This window comes from Rhinopithecus roxellana, chromosome 4, assembly GCF_007565055.1.
Source record: "Rhinopithecus roxellana isolate Shanxi Qingling chromosome 4, ASM756505v1, whole genome shotgun sequence".
In the NCBI taxonomy this organism is placed as follows: Eukaryota; Metazoa; Chordata; class Mammalia; order Primates; family Cercopithecidae; genus Rhinopithecus; species Rhinopithecus roxellana.
The window spans coordinates 153,803,777-153,820,518 of record NC_044552.1 but is presented as its reverse complement, the minus strand read 5'-3'; the positions used below and the strand labels follow the sequence as shown (position 1 = coordinate 153,820,518).

The following is a 16,742-nucleotide window of genomic DNA, read 5'->3' as shown; positions in this document are numbered from 1 at the left end:
TGATTAGGTTTTAATGAGATGGTAAGGGATGCATGATCAGTCGCCAAGGAGCGGTATCCTATACTTGTGGGTTAAGGTGGGGGGATACTAGGGGAAGATGTGAAGGAGGCTTTGAACTGGGGGAAAAGGCAGCAATGAGGTGTAGCCTAGGAATAGTCAGGGAAGCAGATAATTTAGTTAAAATGTCTTGACCTAATAAGGGAACTGGGCAGGTGGGGATAACTAAAAGGAGTGCATAAAAGAATGTTGTCCAAGTTGGCACCAGAGTTGGAGAGTTTTAAGAGGTTTATAAGCCTGGCCATCAATACCCACAACAATTTTGGAGGCAAGGGAAACAGGCCCTTGAAAAGAAGGTAATGTGGAGTGGGTAGGCTCCATATTGATTAAGAAGGGGACGGACTTACCCTCCACTGTAAGAGTTACCCAGAATGTCTGTGATGGTCCAGGAAGCTTCCGAGGCGATGGGACAGTGTCAGTCTTCAGCCGCTAAGCTGAGAAGATCTGGGAAGGAGTCAGTCAGAGAGTCCTGGGCCAGAGCTGCAGGGGCTCAGCGAGTGGCTGCCGGGAGAATTGGACAGCCGATTTCCAGTGGGGTCCCGCACAGATGGGACACGGCTTAGGAGGAATCCCAGGCTGCGGGCATTCCTTGGCCCAGTGGCCAGCTTTCCGGCACTTGTAGCAAGCTCCTGGGGGAGGAGGTTCTGGAGGAACCCCTGGCAGCTGTGGTTCAGGCATTTGGAAGTTCTTGTGTGCTGGAGATGTGGCTGGGGTTTGTCTCACAGTGGAGGCAAGGAGTTGCAACTCAGAAATAAGTTGCTACTTGGCTGCCTCTACTCTATTATTGTACACCTTGAAGGCAAGGTTCATTAAGTCCTGTTGTGGGGTTTGAGGGCCGGAATTTAATTTTTGGAGCTTTATTTAATGTCAGGAGCAGACTGGGTAATAAAATAAAATGCATATTGAGAATAAGACCGCTTTCTGGCCTTTCAGGGTCTAGGGCTGAAAAGCGTCTCAGGGTTGCTGCTAAACGGGCCATGAACTGGGCTGGGTTTTTCATATTTGATGAAAAAGAGCCTAAACGCTAACTGATGTGGGAGAGGTCGGATTAAGAAAAAGGAGCATTAACCTTGACTATGCCTTTAGCTCTAGCCACTTTTTTAAGAGGAAATTGCTGGGCAGGTGGGGGAGGCCTAGTCGCAGAACAAAACTGTAAGCCAGACTGGGTGTGAGGAGGGGAGGTGATAAAAGGATTACAGGGTAGGGGAGCGGAGACTGAGGAAAAATTGGGACCTAACTCGGCCTGGCGAGGAGGGAAGAGAGGTCAGAAGGGTCTGTAGAAAAGGAAGACTGGAAAGACTCAGTGACGCTTGGGTTTGGGACTGACGGGACAGCCGGGAGGGAAAGAAGGAAGATTTGGGACAAGTTGCATTGGGAACAGAGACTAGGGAGGGACTGATGTGTAAAAGAATGCCTGGACGTCAGGCACCTCAGACCATTTGCCCATTTTACGACAAGAATTATTTAGATCTTGTAGGATGGAAAAATCTAAAGTGCCATTTTCTGGCTATTTGGAACTACTGTCGAGTTTGTATTGGAGTTAAGCAGCATTGTAGAAGAAAATAAGGCGTTCAGGTTTTAGATCAGGTGTGAGTTGAAGAGGTTTTAAGTTCTTGAGAACACAGGCTAAGGGAGGAAGAGGAATGGAGGGTGGAAGGTTGCCCATAGTGAAGGAGGCAAGCCCAGAGAAAAGAGAGAGTAGATACACAGAGAGTTTACAAATGCCATGAAAACATCAGGAAGTTACCCTATATGGTCTAAAAAGGGGAGGAACCCTCAGTTCCAGGGAATTTCTCACCCCTTTCCCAGAAAACTCATGAATAATCCACCCGTCGTTTAGCACATAATCAAGAAATAATTGTAAAAGTAGGCAATCAGCAGCCCATGCATCTGCTCTATGGAGTAGCCATTCGTTATTCCTCTACTTTCTTAAGAAACTTGCTTTCACTTAATGGATTCGCCTTGAATTCTTTCTTTTTCCAGATCCAAGAACTCTCTCTTGGGCTCTGGATTGGGACCCCTTTGGGGTAACATCTGGACTAAGAAACTCTTTCAATGAGAGATTTGGGAACAAAGTTGTTAGTATCTCTAGAGACAGGAAGTTGGTTCCCTCCCTCCCCAGTTATCCCACAGCTAAGAGGGAGCAGGATTCCAGAAGGCAGGATGAGGGAGCAGTCCAGGAGCCACATCACCAGGAGGAAGCCCTTCCTCCTCCTCTGGTAGTAGGGTGGGACTCTGCTCCTTCAGGTCCCCTGCTCCTCTCTCCCCTTCCTGCCTTCTTTACTCCCGGTTCCCATCCCAGTCTGTCAGACAGGAAGCAAGGCTTACCCACAGGCCTTTTTGGCTCCTTGTTCTATCTGAACATCTAATATAAATGTTCCTAAAATGTTCTATTCCTTTTGGAGCAATCTAGGTCAGTTTGGAGGTTTTCTGGCTAAGGCATTGGATGAGTCTACATATTGGCCCTTCTGTGCTTCTGCTCTGGCTGGTTCAGAAGTCTGCTTCAGAGCCGGTTTATTGCCAGACAGAATGGAATCCTTCTCCTGGGGCTTTTTTCTTGGCATCCATTGAAATGTAAATGCTACTACCCTCATGTTTTCCAAATTGAGTGTCACAGAACACAAATATCTAATGGGATGCTAATAGGAGTTCTGCAAAGAAAAAAAAAAGTATTCTGAAGTTAAATGAGTTTGGAAAACCCCACATACCCGGAGAATTATCATGCATATTAGCACATTAAGAACCTGAGACATTCTTTAGTGAATGAATCCATTATTTTGTGTAGCCAGAACTTGTCAAACCTATTTGATCACAGAACCTTCTTTTCTGATTAATACTTATTAACATTTTGCAGGACACTAGTATTCTGTTTTTCTCAGTTTGGGAGACACAGGAAGATTGCTTTCTCATGGTTCTTTTCCTAATCCCCTACTTAGACAGTCAAAAGAAGACTTTTTTGTTATTGTTGCTGCTGTTTAGTTATTGTCTTGTAATTCAACACAATTTAATAATATTAAGGTTCAGTTTTACTAGTGAGACTCAGACTGCAGATCTATTGCCAAACCTCTGCAGGTCTCCTAAAAGACTCAGTCACTTAGAGCAGCTACTCCCTGGCCGTTTCTTTCATAGCATGCTCTCTGAAATTGGCCTGGGAAGATTCCTCTTCAGACTTCCTATCAGTTTTCATTAGCTTTCTACTTCTTTCTCATTCCCACCCTGGAAATTGTGATGGCTGTAGGCTTTTGTATGACTATCTTCACGGCCCATTTTTTATTCATTTATACTGATATTTCCTCCTTTATCCTCACAGAAACAGATTTGACTTGTAAACAAATACTGTTACCAGAAAGGGGCCCTGATCCAGACCCCAAGAGAGAGTTCTTGGATCTCACACTAGAAAGAATTCAAGGCGAATCCACAGAGTAAATTGAAAGCAAGTTTATTAAAAAAGTAAAGGAATGAAAGAAAGGCTACTCCATAGGCAGAGCAGCAGCATGGGCTGCTCTTATGGTTATTTCTTGATTATATGCTAAATGAGGGGTGGATTATTCATAAGTTTTCTGGGAAAGGAGTGGGGAGCAATTCCCTGAATTGAGGGTTCCTCCCCATTGTAGAGCATGTAGGGTAACTTTCAGATGTTGCCGTGGCATTTGTAAACTGTCATGGCACTGGTGGGAATGTCTTTTACCATGCTAGTGTATTATAATGAGTGTATAATAAACAGTGAGGATGACCAGAGGTCTCTTTCCTCGCCTTCTTGGTTTTGGTGGGATTTGGCCAGCTCCTTTACCGCAAGCTGTTTTATCAGCAAGGTCTTTGTGACCTGTATCTTGTGCCAACCTCCTATCTCAAGGTTGCACAGAATGTCAGCAGCAGGACTTGTCAGTAGCTTGGAATTTATGTCAATCAACCCTTTCTCTTGTGTCAAGAATATCTGGGCCGGTGCAATGTAAAAACACTCAGGAAGAGAGATGCAACACAACTCTTGCCCCTTCCTTCTGTCCTGTCTGAACACATCCTCACAAACTAGGCTTCTCCAAATATTGTAAATAATGCTTTATTGAGATTAGAACACATATCCTGACATGAATTCTGAAGCTGTCATGTGTAAATTCATGGCTTTTGCTGTAAATTGGGGATGAGGACATCCTTTTCCTCTGGGTTCTAAGAAATTCATAAGTTAGAGATAAACAGAGTCACAGCAGTTGCTTCATCATTGCCTGGAGCAAATTCAAATTTATTGAAACCTTTAGGGCTTCTAGTAACTTGTAAGATAATTTAGCTACTCAGACCTGAAGTCTACTCAGGTCTCCTACTCCTACTTCAAGTTAGCTGTTGGGACCTGCCTGTGGGGATAGCTGTGTCTGCAATGCAGAGTCACAGTCCATTTATCTGGCCAGGTGGGGAAGCACAGGGCTGCATCCTTGGATAGGACAGATGGAAGGTTGCTTAAAGGGGCTGGAGCTGCATGATTGTGCTTATTCCAGAAGTAACAGAGAGTCCCACTGCTCAACATTCCAGAGCATATATCAAGAGACCAGGGATTCTGAACCTGCTAAGAAACAGTACTGTCATGGCAGTTGTTAAAATGCTAAAATATTTCTAGAGTGGTTTATTAAGGTCTGTTACCCCCAGGTTTCACCATGATCCAGAAACTTAGGGGTTAATTAATGCCAGGTAAGGCAAGGGCTTCTAGGGTCTGATGATCTCTAAGGCTACCAAGAACCTCACACTTCAGTTCGCTTCTGAATGTAGAGAGAGTTTACAGACACCTTCTTCTATGTTTCTATCTCAACCTGTTGAGGAAGGACTTCCTGCCAACCTTCTAGAATATTCTCCAACAATGCCCAGGCTTTTTGCCTCTTTCTCCACACCTTATGTTTTCTTCCTGGAGCACCTGAGTATTCTGATTGTGGAACATTGGCCATATTGCATCCCTAGTCACTGCTGGTTCCAGTTAACTTCACAGAGAACAGCCCAGAGAGTGCCCCTCACCCACATTCTTTCTTTTTTCCCATCTCCCTCGGCCATAGGGAACTTCTGGGGAACATCTATGGAGGTCCCAGCATGCTAGCCCTAGGCCCGGCATTTCAACCCTTGCCTGGTAGAGAGGACAGGGGTCCCAGTAGGGAAGAATGTGCTCCTGGCAATAGACAAATGCCTGGGGTTTACATGGCCCACAGGCCATGGCTGTCCACCAGGGGCCAGTGTTAACTGGAGCTGCCTTGCTTAGCCATTCATAGAAATAGCCACCCCTGCAGGATGCTAGCTGTTATGAGCCAGGGAAATACAAAGAGCTCAGATGGCACAGGTGGATAATAATTTCAAGGTTACCTTTGGCACAATACATATCAGATGCTTGCCTGCCCCAGGGACTAGTGCCCAATCCCTTAAAGAGGAGGAAGTATTCACCAGATTTCCACAGGGAACAGCAGAAATTCATGGGGCACTTAGGGAACTGTGAGTCGTAAAACAAACTGTCAGATTGTGGGGTGCATAAGGAGGAGTGCAGAACAGAGAAGAGGAAGGCAGTAGACAAAATCCTCATTGTGAGGGGCCTTGCCTGATGTCCTCAGGGGGTTTCATTGTTTATTGCAGCTCAGGAGTTGTGTAGCTAGGAAAGGTTTAATTCAGACGATTGACACAATGAGATATGTGTTTTGGAAAAAATCACCTTGTTGCAGAAACTAAAAGAAGGCAACAGTAGGCATTGCAGTAACAATCTACACACACACACACACACACACGCTCAAAGGTGATGAGGCCCGTGGGGCATGGTAAGGGGGTGCCACTTTTCCAGATAAATTTAGTGAGTAGAATCAACATACCTGAAAGCAGGTAAACTGCATGGATGTGGAGTAAAAGGGTAAAGAAGGCATTTAAGACTCTTCTGGGCCCTGGTTTAAGTAGCTGGAGTGATGTGCCATTCAAAGAAACAAGAACTATGCTCACATAGTTCTTGTGAAGTTCTACATAACTATGATGTTTTGGGTGCAAACCAATTCAGCATGAAGTGCTTAGGGGCCTCCAGGTTTTCTCATCCTTTTAGGAATATGGAGCTAGAGTTCAAGACATTGGAGCTGGAGATGGAGGTTAGAGAACGTTCAGTACAGGAGGCACTTAAAACTGATCACAGTAAGATTCCTCGGAGAGCATGTGGAGAGAGGCTGGAGCCCTGGAATTACATATGGTGCAGCTAGGGTTTCACATGACCCCTAGAGACTTAACATATCTCACCTGTAGCTCTGCATCCTAAAGTAATTATCTAGTAGCGCTAGCTAACTGCTTACAGCTGGAGGTACTATTGTATCCACCAGGTTGACTCCTCCCGTGAGATATTAACACATAAAGGCTGGTCGAGCATTCAGATCTCTTCATTATTTCATAGAACCATGCTTCCACCTCCCCAGCACACCTTTATGTGTTCTGGTCCTGGTTTTTGGAACATTCCCACCATCCCCGTTTAGCTTAAACCCTCCTAGTGTTTCCTCTCCATTCAAAGCTCAACTCCAGCTCTCTCCTTCCCAGCCTAGGTCATTTTCCTTTCCTTCACAGTGCTCTTCCTAAATTGTAGGTTTTCCTTATTTTTTTTGTTGTTGGAGAACATAACAAAGTAGAAACAGTGATGGATTAAACTCCCTTTTACCAACTGCCAGCGAGAGCAGTCATCAACTTGTTGCCGATTTTGATCTGTGTCCCTACTTCATTTGGTGTGAATATTTTAAAACATATTACATCAATTCCTATCCCTTCTCCTCTACAACTTCATTGTACACTATATGTTTCTAAGAAACATCTATAATCTCTATTGTGACATCACTTCCTAACAAAATTAACAAAATATGGAGTGCCTAGTCCCTATTTAATGTCCTCTGACTGCTTTGAATATCTATTTATAGCTGGTTTGCTCAAATCAGGATCCAAACTGCTGCATCTAGTTGTTAAAATCTCTTATGTTTCTTTTATGTTTCAACTCTCTTTTTTATATTTTGCTTTTGTTTTTTTTTTTTAGAAAAACCAAATTATTTTTCTGATAGACTTGATCACTTGCTTCCTTATGATACTTTAAAAAATCTATTTCAAATGTTTAGGCAAAAATGATTCTGAAGCATTTCCCATTGCATCTCATCATCCAGCTCATACTATTTGGTTGATCCACTTTTTGAGATTATTGAGTTCAGGTGGTATCAGTTTGATCTATTCTTTTAAAAGTTTCTCATCAACCTTTAGCTGATAGTTTTTATATCCAATGAAATTGCTGCCCAGAGCCAGATTGTCATTAGAGGTGACAAAAATGATTTCCTAATCCTATCAATACTTCTATGTTTATTAGGTATAATTTTTCTGTAAGAAAAACATCCTTATATACAAGCTGATTATACTAAAAATAGCTTGTATCAGAAAGACAGATTAAATACTCAAGTCTTTATATGTTTTCTGAATAATGACTTGTTGCTCTAACAACCTGCAACAGTGACCATTTTTAATGGTCACATTGTCTTAACTTCAGTCACTTGTTGTCACAGTTTCTATATTTTGTTCCCTTTGTTCTTTGACATTATTCCATTGATCATTCATTGTTTCCTTGCTTTGAAAAACTATGATGTTCAGGATCATCTTTTATTTGCCTTAGACAAGAAATTAGACATTCCTTCAAATATCTCTCATTCCTTTTAAAGGAAAATGTTATTTAGAGACCATTATCTAAGTGCTAGAAGTGTTTGTTGCATTGTCATTTCTTCTCTTTTTAGTACATGTTTTAATAGCAAAAACTTCATGAGCTCATACCAGTTCTTCCAATTCATTTTTAAGATTATTAATTCTTTGCTTTTGCATTTGTAGCTATTTTCTATTGTCTGGTAAATCTTTATTTCTCCCAGTATTCGTAAATTATGTATTTGTTTTCTCTTACAAGAGTCATTTCAAGATCACAATACTACTATTCCTGAAAAAATAAAGACTACTGAATGCAATTTCAGATTTACATACCTTGTGTCCCTCAGTGTGTATTTTATCAGAACAAAAACATTTTTATAAACTGTAATTCAGTTATCAACTTTTAAAATCAGTTGTGTATCTAGTTTTGAGCTCATATTAAAATTTCGATAATATTCTTTTAGAGCTATTTCTCTCATTGGAAGCATATAAAAAGCACTTGATGAAATTCAACACCTACCCTTGATAAAACCTCTCAAAAATTTGGAACAGAAGGGAACTTTCTCCACTTAATACATGCCATATTTGAAAAACCTACAGTTAACATTATACTTTTTGGTGACTCATTAAATAATTTCACTCAAAATTTTTCTGGCAAAATGTATCAAATGACAAGGCTATTCACTTCAGCATTTTTGTTGTTATAGCAAACACTGAGAACAAATTTAAAAATTATTTATAAAGAGAAGATTGTGGAATAACCAATGGCCAACACAGGTACAAAAAGTAATGAGAAAAAATGCTATAGGAGGTCCAATATCTGGCTACTTCTGGTAATCCTACAGTCTTTTCAAATATTTATTACAATTTTTATCCATAAATTATAGGATTTTGTGGCAAGATGTTAGTTCCATCTTTATATTCCATTTTCTGTAGTGAGACTCCTCCACTAAGCTGTTAAAGTGCTACTAGGTTTCTCCAGACACTGCTATTATTAACAAATTAACATGAGCAACACTTAAGAAGGAGGAGTGGGAGGGTTAGTGTGGGGAATCTTCTCCCTTCGTATTTCTTTTATGATGCACATTTTGAAGAAAAGAATAGATTTCAATTTTATGAAATATTAATGGAACATCTTTCCCTCCTACTCACCAGCATCAAAGTTATTAATAAAATGTTCGAGAATAAGGAAGTAGGTGCTGCAGTTGCAATTCACTGTTATATCTGAACAGAAGAAAGGGTGTCAAGTGACAGGAAAACTTTACAGAACAAATTCAGCAGGCGGTTTCAAAAGTATGGATGGTCTAGCAAGACAGAAACAGAATGAAACAGAATGGAAGTAAACACAAACAAATCATGTGCAAATTAATAGAAGATTGTAAATATTCAAATTTAAAAGACAAACTACGATTTCTTGTACTAGATTAACTGGAAGGAAACCAAAGTAAAAAGATAAATTTGGTCTAATAAATACAGTTGTAAATGTAAATATTACTGATTGTGTTGGGAACGGGGAAATGATTATTCTGCTGGCTATTTTTCAGGTGTCTTACATGCACACATTTCTAGAGAAATCTCAGTCCAGCCAAACAGATATGGTAGCCATTTTACAGACATAGTATTAAAATTGAGAGAATTTAAATAAGTTACCCAAATTCAAAGGATTGTTAAGTATCAGAACCAAGACTCTAACTTAACATTTTATTGTTTGATTATATCATACTTACGCATAAAGCTATGGTTCATGGGTATTTGAGTTATTTCTACTTTTTTGTTATTATAATGTGTTGCCAGGAACATAGCAAACGTATATACTAATTTAGGGGGGACCCTAACACAGAAGTGGAATTGGTGAGTAATAAAGAAAATAAATACTCACTTTAGGCTGGGCGCGGTGGCTCAAGCCTGTAATTCTAGCACTTTGGGAGGCTGAGACGGGCGGATCACGAGTTCAGGAGATTGAGACCATCCTGGCTAACACGGTGAAACCCCGTCTCCACTAAAAAATACAAAAAAACTAGTAAAACTAGTTGGTCGAGGTGGTGGGCGTCTGTAGTCCCAGCTACTCGGGAGGCTGAGTCAGGAGAATGGTGTAAACCCGGGAGGCAGAGCTTGCAGTGAGCTGAGATCTGGCCACTGCACTCCAGCCTGGGCGACAGAGCAAGACTCTGTCTCAAAAAAAAAAAAAAAAAAAAAAAATTCACTTTAGTAGATGTTCCCAAACATTTATGCAAAGCAGCTAAAGTATTACACTCCTTCTATCAGAGCATAAGGGTTCCAGTTGCTCCGCATCCTAGAGAAGGTTTGATGTTTTTGTCTTTTTTCTATTTAACAATCCTGGGTTTTTTTCATTTAGTTCTTACACAGTTTTAACTTTCATTATTGTCATGACAAATAAGGTCAATAACTTATTGGTCATTTAATATTCTTTTTAATGAAGTGTCTGTTTAATATTATTCACATTTATTATTTATTACTATCCTTTTTTACATTAATGGTAGGGTTCATATATATATTCTGGGTGCATGTTCTTTCGTGAATAAATGTATTGCAGATAGCTTCTCATAGAAGATAACTTATGTGGTAGGAAGTATTAAGAGTGTCTTATCACTCTTTTATGAGTGTCTTTTTGTTGTTGTTGTTGTATTAAATTACTATAGTCATATGAATAATAGGTGCTGAGTAAATTTTAAATGAGATATATGTGAAGGAAAAACAATTGTAGACTCCAAAAATCAACAGTGTAATTTTAAAAATTCTGAGCAAAGGAATATTTATATCAGTTGCTACATTGGAGACCATGAATAGAGGCTAATATCGGGAGCCTTTGGTATTATTTATGCACAAATCTTAGCTTTTCTTTGTTTTTGTTGTTGCTTGCTGTCATTACCAAGGGTTTTTTTGTTTGGTCTGGTTTTTTTTACTTTTATTTTAGGTTAAGAGGGTCACTTGCAGGTTTGTTACATGGGTAAATTTCATATTGCTGAGGTTTGGTATACAGACGATCCCATCATCCAGTAGAGAGCATAATACCCACAATACGTGATAGTTTTTCAACCTACACCCCCATCCCACCTTCATCCCTCTAGTAGTCCCTAGTGTTTTGTGGTTGCCAGTTTTATGTTCATGTTTACCTAAAGTTTAGCTTCTGCTTGTAAGTAAGAACAGGTATTTGGATTTCTGTCCCTGAGTTAATTCACTTAGGATAATCACCTCTAGCTCCCTCCATATTGCTGCAAAAGACATGACTTCATTCCTTTTTATGGCTGTGTAGTATTTCAGGGTGTATATGTATCACATTTTCTTTATTCAGTCCACTGTTGATGGACATTTAGGTTGATTCCATGTTTTTGTTATTGTGAGTAGTGCTGTGATAAACACATGAGTGCATGTCTTTTTTTTTGCAGAATGATTTTTTTTTTGTGAGTATATACCCAATAGTAGGAATGCTGGGTCTAATGGTAGTTCTCTTTGAAGTTCTTTAAGAAGTCTCCACACTGCTTTCCATAGTGCCTGAACTAATTTACATTTCATCAGTACTTATTTTCGAATTTTTAATAGTAGCCTTTCTGACTGGTGTGAGATGGTATGTAATTGTGATTTTCATTTGCATTTCTCTAATCATTAGTGATGTTGAGCATTTGAAAAATATATTTGTTGGCCACATGTTTATCTTTTTTGGAGAAGTGTATATTCAGGTTCTTTACCCATTTTTAATTTGTTTTTGTATGTTGAATTGTTTAAGTTGCTTATAGATTATTAAACCTTTGTTGGATGCATGGTTGTGAACAATTTCTCCCATTCTGTAGGTTGTTTGTTTACCATTTTGATAGTTTATTTTGCTGTGCAGAAGCTCTTTAGTTACTTTGGTCCCAGTTGTCTATTTTTGGTTTTGTAGCAATTGCTATTGGGGATTTGGTCACAAATTTCTTGCCAACGCTGATATCCAGAATGGTATTTCCTAGGTTTTTCTTCAAGGATTTTTATAGTTTCAGGTTTTACATTCAAATTTGTAGCCTATCTTGGCCTAATTTTTGTATATGGTACAAGGAAGAGGTTCAGTTTCAACCTTTTGCATATGGCTAGCCAGTTATCTCAGCACCATTTATTGAATAGGGTGTCCTTTCTCCATTGCTGGTATTTGTCAACTTTGTTGAAGATCAGATGGTTGTAGGTGTGCAGCTTTGTATCTGAATTCTCTATCCTGTTCCATTGGTCTATGTCTGTTTTTGTACAGTACCATGCTGTTTTGGGTATTGTAGCCTTGTAGTGTAGCTTAAAATCAGGTAGGGTAATGTCTCTGGCTTTATTCTTTTTGCTTGGGATTACTTTGGTGATGCAGGCTCTTTTTTGGTTCCATGTGGACTTTAGAATAGTTTTGTTCTAATTCTGCGAATAACATTTTACTAATCTGATAGGAATGCACTGAATCTGTACATTCCTTTGGGCAGGATGGCCATTTTAACCATATCGATTCCTCCTATCCATGAGCATAGAAAAATTTTCCATTTGTTTGTGTTATCTCTGATTTCTTTCAGCGGTGTTCCATACTTTTTTTTTGAGACAGACAAATCAAGAACTCAATCCTATTTAAAAAATCACACACACACACACACACACACAAAATACCTAGAAATACAGCTAACAAAAGAAGTGAAAAGACTTTACAATAAAAATTACAGGCCTTTTAATAGAGATGGAGTTTCACTGTGTTGGCCAGGCTGGCCTCGAACTCCTGACCTCAAGTGAACCACCTGTCTTGGCGTCCCAAAGTACTGGGATTACAGGTGTGAGCCACTGAGCCCAGCCTATAATTTTTATTGTAAAGTCTTTTCACCTCCTTTGTTAGCTATATTTCTAGGTATTTGTGTGTGTGTGTGTGTGTGTGTGTGTGTGTGTGTGTGTGTGTGATTTTTCAAATAGGATTGCATTCTTGATTTGGCTCTCTGCTTGGATGTTATTGGTATATGGAAATGCTAGATTTCTATACATTAAATTTGTAATCTGAAACTTCACTGATGTGTATCAATTCTAGGAGCCTTTGGGCAGTGACTATGGGGTTAGGTATAGAATCATATCATTTGCAAAGAGAGATAGTTTGACTTTCTCTCTTCCTATTTGGATGGTTTTTCTTTCTTTCTCTTGCCCAGTTGCTCTGGCTAGGACTTCCAGTACTATGTTGAATAGGAATGGTGAGAGTGGGCATCTTTGTCTTGTTCCAGTTCTCAAAGGGAATGCTTCTAGCTCTTGCCCATTCAGCATGATGTGGGCTATGGGTTTGTCATAGATGGCTCTTATTATTTTGAGCACTGTGAGCAGGCAGAGCAGGGCAGGGTCCCTGGAAGTGGCTGGCAGAAAGGGAGGTGCACAGATCAGACTTGCCTCAGTATGTTTTTTTTATGCCTAGTTCGTTGAGGGTTATTAATATGAAGCAATGTTGAATTTTATTAGAAAGACTTTTCTGCATCTGTTAAGATGATCATGTGGTTGTTGTTTTTAATTCTGTTTATGTAGTAAAGCATATTTACTGATTTGCATATGTTAAGCCAGCCTTGCGTCCCAGGAATAACATTTACTTGATCATGGTGAATTATATTTTTGATGTGTTGCTGGATTTGGTTTGTGAGGATTTTTGCATCTATGTTCATGAGGGACATTGGTCTGCTATTCCCTTTTCTAGTCGCTTCTCTGCCAGGTTTGAGTGTCAGAGTGACACTGATTTCACAGAATGAGTTAGGGAGGAATCCCTACTCCTCAATTTTTTGGAATAATTTTAGTAGGATTGGTATTAGCTCTTCTTTGTAAGTCTGGTAGGATTCGGCTGTAAATCTGTCTGGTCCAGGGCATTTTTTGATTGGAAAGGTTTTGGTACTGATTCAACGTTGGAACTTGTTAGTCATCTGTTCAGAATTTTCATTTCTTTCTGGCTTAATATTAGAATATTGTGTATTTCCAGGAATTTATCCATTTTTTCTAGGTTTTCTAGTTTGTGTGCATAGAAGTGTTTGCGACAGTCTCTGAGAAATTTTTAGATATCTTTGGGGTTGGTTGTAATGCCACCTTTTTCATTTCTGATTGCACTTCTTTGGATCTTCTCTCTTTTTTCATTGTTAATCTGGATAGCAGTCTATCAGTGACGTTTATTCTTTTGACAAAACAAATTTTGATTTTGTTGGTCTTTTGCATGGATTTTTGTGGTCTCAATTTTCTTCAGTTCAACTATGATTTTGGATATTTATTTTCTTCCACTATCCTTGAGGTTGGTTCACTCTTGTATTTCTACTTCCTCTAAGTGCAATGTTAGGTTGTTAATTTTAGATTTTTATGACTTCTGGATGTAAGCATTTCACACTATAAACTTTCTGTTATCACTGCTTTCACTGTGCCCCCAAAATTCTGGTACATTGGTGTCTTTGTTTTCATTAGATTCAAAGAATTTTTTGACTTCGGCCTTAATTGTTTTCTTTACCCAAAAGTTATTCAGAGGCAAGCTGATTAATGTCCATGTAACTGAATGGTTTTGAGAGATCTTTTTGGTGTTGATTTCTATTTTTATTGTGCTGTGGTCCAAGAGTGTGGTTGGGATTGTGTTATTTTTTTTGAATTTGTTGAGACTAGCTTTATGTTCAAGCATGTAGTTAATCTTAGAGTATGTGCCATGTGCAGATGAGAACACTGCATATTCCATTGTTGTTGAGTGGAGTTTCCTTGACTGTCGATTAGGTCCAATTGTTTAAGTGTTGGATTTAGGTCCTGAATGTCTTTTTCTGCCTCAGTGATCTAATGCTTTCAGTTGGGTGTTGAAGTCGTTATTATCATATGGTTATCCAAGTCTCTTTATAGGTCTGTAAGAACTTGTTGGGTGCAAATATATTTGGGATAGTTAAGTCTTTTTGTTGAATTGAACCCTTTATCATTTTGTAATGACCTCTTTGATTATTGTTGGTTTAAAATCTGTTTTATCTGATATAAATAACAACCCAGCTCTCTTTCTTTTTCCATTTGCCTGATAGATCTTTCTCCATTCCTTTATTTTGAGCCTATGGTTGTTGTTAATGCATGAGGTGTGTCTCTTGAAGACAGTAGACAGTTGAGTCTTACTTTGTTTTTAAATCTAACTTGCTATTCTGTGCCTTTTAAGTGGGGTGTTTAGCCCATTTGCATTCAAGGTCAATATTAATATGCAAGGATTTGATCCTGTCGTATTGTTATCTGATTGTTATGTAGACTTGATTGTACAGTTGCTTTCTAGTGTCAATGGGCTGTGTACTTAAGTGGGTTTTTGCAATGACAGGTACTGTTCTTTTATTTCCATGTTTAGCACAGCCTATAGACCTTTTGTAAGGTCCAGCAATAACAAATTCCTTTAGTGTTTGCTTGTCTAAGAAGGATTTTCTTTCTCCTTCACTTATGAAGCTTACTTTGGCAAGATAAAGAAAAACTTGGTTGAAATTACTTTTGTTTAATGATACTGAAAATAGGCCTCTCAATCTCTTCTGGCTTCTAAGGTTTCTGCTTAAAGGTCTGTTATTAGCCTGCTGGGTTTCCCTTTTTAAGTTACCTGCCCCTTCCCTGTAGCTGCCCTCAGATTTTTTTCTTTCATATTGACCTTGAAGAATCTAATTATTATGTATCTTGGGAATAGCTGTCTTTAATAGTATCTTGCAGGGGTTCTCTGAATTTCTTGAATTTGCATGTTGACCTCTCTAGCAAGATCGGGGAAATTTTCGGACTAAGCCCTCACATGTGTTTTCCAAGCTGTTTACTTTCTTTTTCTTTCATGAATGCTAATGACTTGTAGGGTTTGTCTTTACATAATGTCGTATTTTTGGAGGTTTTGTTCCTTCTTGAAATTATTTTTAATTTTTGCCTGCCTGTGTTTACTTGAAGAAGTGGTCTTTAAGTTCTAAGATTCTTTCCTCAGGTTGGTCCGTTTCATTGTTAATGCTTCCAATTGTATCATGAAATTCCTGGAGTAAGTTTTTCAATTCTAAAACATCAGTTTTGTTCTGTTATGTCATCTTCCAACTCTGGAATTGTTTAACTGTTTTCCTTGGATTGGGTTTCAACATTTTCCTGCATTTCATTGAGTTTCCTTGCCATCCAGATTCTGAATTCTATATCTATCATTTTAGCTATTTCAGTCTGGTTAAGGCCATTGTTGTAGAGCTAGTGCAATCATGTGGAGGTAAGAAGACATTTTGCCTCTTAGTTTTGCCAAAATTCTTACACTGATTCTTTCTCATTTGTGAGGGCTGATGTTTCTATAACCTTTGAAGTTCTTGTTCTTTGATTGGAGGTTTTGTTTTTATTTTCTTTATTGTCTTTGAGAATTTGACTGTGGTATAAGTTGAATTTAGTCTATTGGCTTTGTTTCTAGATGTTTTAAGAGTGACAAGACTCATCTTGACTCTCCTGGGCTGCATGTTCTAACCCTGAGAGGTTAGTACTGGGTCCTAGCTTTGTCCTCTGGCCTCTCAAAGTCGAGCACCAGCTGTGCTGGGGAGACTGAGATGCTTCCAGGCCACTGGCAATAGCACTCCATCAGGAGCCACTGGCAACAGCACTCTGGTAGGGCAGCAGTGCTCCAGGAGGGTGGCAGGGGTGCTACAGGTGAAAGAGCTCCAGCAGGGGTCATCATCAGTAGTGCTCGGGTGGGGTAGTGGGGTTACCAGCAAAAGCGCTTTGGTGGTGGCCGTTGGCAAAGGCACTCTGCCAGGGCAGCTCAGGCTGCACTGTGAGCAGGCAGAGCTGGGCAGGGACCCTGGAAGGGGCTGGCAGAAAGGGAGGTGCACAGATCAGACTTTCCTCAGTCCTCTGGGATAGACAGCCTTGCTGTCTCCAGGTCCAGCATTTGGCAAAAGTCAGAGACACCTAGAAGAGTATGGAGAGTCTTGGGGTATGGGAAACCATGGCTGTGTTCCACTACAGCCATCGTCATACTAAATCCTGTAGGCAGACACAAGCTCTGACTCTGCCGACCTTCCAGGCAGCGCCCCCTGCCAATTGAAAGGTCCATAGAGGTAGTG

The 16,742-nt window shown here is 39.7% G+C and overlaps 1 long non-coding RNA gene across 1 annotated transcript; it reads right to left on the bottom strand.

Moving 5' to 3' along the window:
• Positions 1 to 4,104: 4,104 nt before the first annotated feature.
• On the bottom strand, positions 4,105 to 6,289 carry LOC104669992. Its single transcript, XR_749076.2, has 2 exons — positions 5,886 to 6,289; positions 4,105 to 4,221 (listed from the first exon to the last, which is right to left on the bottom strand). It is a non-coding gene; the product is annotated as an uncharacterized LOC104669992 (long non-coding RNA).
• Between the last annotated feature and the right edge of the window lie 10,453 nt (positions 6,290 to 16,742).